This window comes from Tenrec ecaudatus, chromosome X (genome assembly GCF_050624435.1).
Source record: "Tenrec ecaudatus isolate mTenEca1 chromosome X, mTenEca1.hap1, whole genome shotgun sequence".
Lineage (NCBI taxonomy): Eukaryota > Metazoa > Chordata > Mammalia > Afrosoricida > Tenrecidae > Tenrec > Tenrec ecaudatus.
Window position 1 is genome coordinate 92,774,987 of NC_134548.1, and position 3,740 is coordinate 92,778,726.

A 3,740-nucleotide genomic window follows, 5' to 3' on the forward strand; every position below is an offset into this window, starting at 1 on the left:
CATCAAAACCTTTGGGGCATAGCAAAGATATTATCAGAAATAAATTTATAGCAAAAACACCAGCTTTATTAAAAGAAATCCCAAATCAACACCTTAACACATTTTCAACAGCTGAAACAAGGGCATAAAGCCTCCAACAAAAGAAGTCAGGAAATTATAAACATCATAGCAGGAAAAAATTAACTGGAAAACACCTAAAAAATAAAATTAAGGGAAAATGAACAAGACCAGAAATTGGTTCTTTGAAGGAACTAACAAACAAAAGATCAAATACCTAGAATTAGAATTAAAAAGAGGGATAGCACATCAGATCCAAATAAAATAAAAAATAATGACACGCAACTATGAGAGACTGTACTGCAGCAAGTTTAACAATCTAGAAAAAATAGGCAAATAGCTATTAAAATATCACCTCCCCAATTTAACACAGTATAAAGAAAACCTGAACAGATGCATAAAAAAGGAATAAATAGAGAAACTCAGCAAGAAATTTACAACCAAGAAAAGTCTAGGATCAAATGGCTTCACAGGAGAATTCTACAAAAAATTCAGTGAAGAGCTGTCATCAATAATACACAAATTATTCAAGAATATAGAAAAGAACAACAAACTCCCAAATTCATTTTACGAAGCAAGTATAATGCTGGTACCCAAACCAGGCAAAATGCCACAAAGGCAGAAAACTACAGACCAATACCCCCGCAAAACTATATGAATATTTTTTTTCACCCAAATGCTGGCCAGAAGACTGTAACAGCTTATCAAAAAATTAATAATAATTCACCATTATCAAGTGGGGTTCTTTCCAGGGATGCAAGAATGGTCCAACATTAGAAAAATAATCAATGTCACCTACAAGACAAAGAACCACCGCATCATGTCAATAAATGAAGAAAACGCATTTGACAAAAATCTAACACTTATTTATGAAAAAATACTCAAAATAGGAGCTGCAAGGACATTCCTCAATATAATAAATGGTATATACAAAGAACCAACAGCCAAAATCACATTAAACATGGAAAAACTGAAAACATGGAAAAACTTGAAAAAGGGAACTGAACAAGGATGCCTCTGATCAACATTCTTATTCCACATCATGTTGGAAATTTTCACTGGAACCAGTCAGCACCAAAAAGAAATCAAAGGAATACAATTGGACAAAGAAGAAGTGAAACTCACTATTTGCAGATAATATAATTCTATATAAAGAACTCATAATATTCCACGAAACGGTTGTTGGAAACCATCAAGGGATTGAGTAAAGTTGCAGGATATAGTATTGGCAAACATAAGTCAATTGGATTCCTATATCCCAGCTGAGAGTTCTGATAAAAATATCAAGGAATCCATAATATTTACAATAACCACTCAAAGGATTAACTACTTAGAAATAAACCTAACAAAATTATCTGTACAAATACGACTACAGAATATTTTTACAAGAAAACAAACAAGGCCAACATAACCGAGACTATTCTGTTTTCATCATTAGGCAGACTTAATATTGTAAAAATCTCAATATCATCTAAAGCAACCTATTGATATAATGAAACCCAGATCTAAATCCCAATATCATTCTTTAAAGAAATGTAAAAACTAATTACCAACTTCATAGAATGTGAAGTGACCTGGGATGGGCAAAGTACTCCTTAAATTAAGAACCAGACAGAAGGCCTCACATTACTTGACCTCAAAGAGTACTGCAAGACCAGAGTAGTTAACACATCCTGGTATTGTTACAAGGATAGATACATAGACAAAGGGAAAAGGAGAGAAAACTCAAAAGTTAATGCTCCACCTACGGTCAACTGGTGTTTGCCAAAGGACCCCAAACTATCAAATGGGATAGAGATGGTCTCGTCAATAAATTGTATTGGAAAAATGGACCTCCATAAGCAGAAGAATGAAACAGAAATCATACATCTTCCTATGCATAAAACAAATCCAAGCTGGATTAAAGAACTAACTGTAAATCCCAGACTTATAAGGACCATTACTGAGAAAATAGTAAAGGAAGTATACACAGAGGAAGACAAAATAGATCACTGGACCTCTTAAAAATAACACACTTATGAATGTCAAAAGATTTAATCAAAAGAGTAAAATGAGAGCCCACAGATTGGAAAAAAAAATTTTGTAGTGATGTCACAACAGACAAGGATCTAATTAGCAAAATCTATAGACTTATACAGTACCTCAATAAGAAAATCAATCACCCAATTAAAAAGTGAGTATGCTAGGGTGGGTTGTCTAGAGAAACAAAACCAGTGACACTCACATATGTACAGGAAAGTACTTTATATCAGCAGTAATTTCACATCAAGAAGGCGTCCCAGAAGGAGACCATTCTGTTGCAGTTATACAAATTGTGCCAGGGTCACCCCAAAGAAACAGACTCCTGCTTGAGTGATTAGCTAGCTATACTGGAAATTCAAGTCACTGGGGGAGGGGGATATATATGTATGCTTCAGAGAAGGTGATTACATTTCTTTTGGTAGAAAAACAGGGAAGAGCCATCTCCCACAAAGAAAACATGCTTTATTAAGTTTATATAGAGCCCAAAGGGAGAATATGCCTGGCACACCAAACTTAATTTCTATCCAGCCCTTGGTGACAGGCTATTTGCTATAGACTACTGGGATACTAGACTCTGTTCTTTCAAGGTGAACAGCATCATCTATAGGCCATAACAAAAGGACGCATGGCAATCCCAATAAATGAATAGGGCTTTGCTTCCAACTAACCTGAAGCCCTGGGACTTGTAGCTGAATTACCCTCATTTGAGAAGTATATGATTGTTATCCCAAGGGTATAGAACTTTCAATCTTTGGACTTTGGTTCTGTTCTCTTCTCCGTGAATGGCGGCCCGGAACTACTATATTTTAATGCCCTGCTTGCTTTATTATGACACGTATTATTCTGATAGGCATGGCTGTGCCCTTGTGTAAGCATCCTATTGAAAGTTTTGCCTTATTACCAAGCCTCCCTCAATGTTTGTATAAATAGTGCCACATTACATAAGACTTCAATTTGTGTAAGTCAACAATTCATGTATTGTGGATCATAGCTTTCCTACACTCACATGATTTCCTTTTCTCAGCTGTGTTTTAAATTCTATTGCATTGGCTAAATTCATGACACTATCTATTACTTGCTTTATACTTCAGGGAGATGACTGATAATTTTTTCTAACTTAAAATGACAGTGATGTGTGTTTCTAAGGCAAACCAGAGACATGTATAAACCATAGAGATATGGATAGATTTGAGAATCACACTTAATTCTTGCTCTAATCTAAGAATAATTAGGTTTTTTGACATATTTCTACTTGATGCTTGCTCTCATGAAGAAATCACTCATGACATGGGTGCAATAGCAAAATATGGTGAAGAAACTAGATGGTGCCCAGTTATAAAAAAAAAGAATAGAATCTGGAGTCTTAAAGACTTATTTTCAAAGAAGCATCCATGTTAGTGGGGCGCCAACTAAGGCCACATAGAAGAAGCACACCAGCCTGTTTGATGCAAGGGTTCTAAATAATAAAATTGAAATTGGAAGGGAGGGAATTGTATCAGAGCTTAAACTGTGAGCATCTGGTTTTCAGAAGGTTATGGAAGACAAGGCAAGCCCAAAATCTTTGCGGAGTCTCTACATGGACTAAGCCTCCTGTGAGTCTCCTCTGACCATAGTCCAGGGGTGTGACTAGCCGTGCTTTCAGACAGAGAGCATGGTAACCT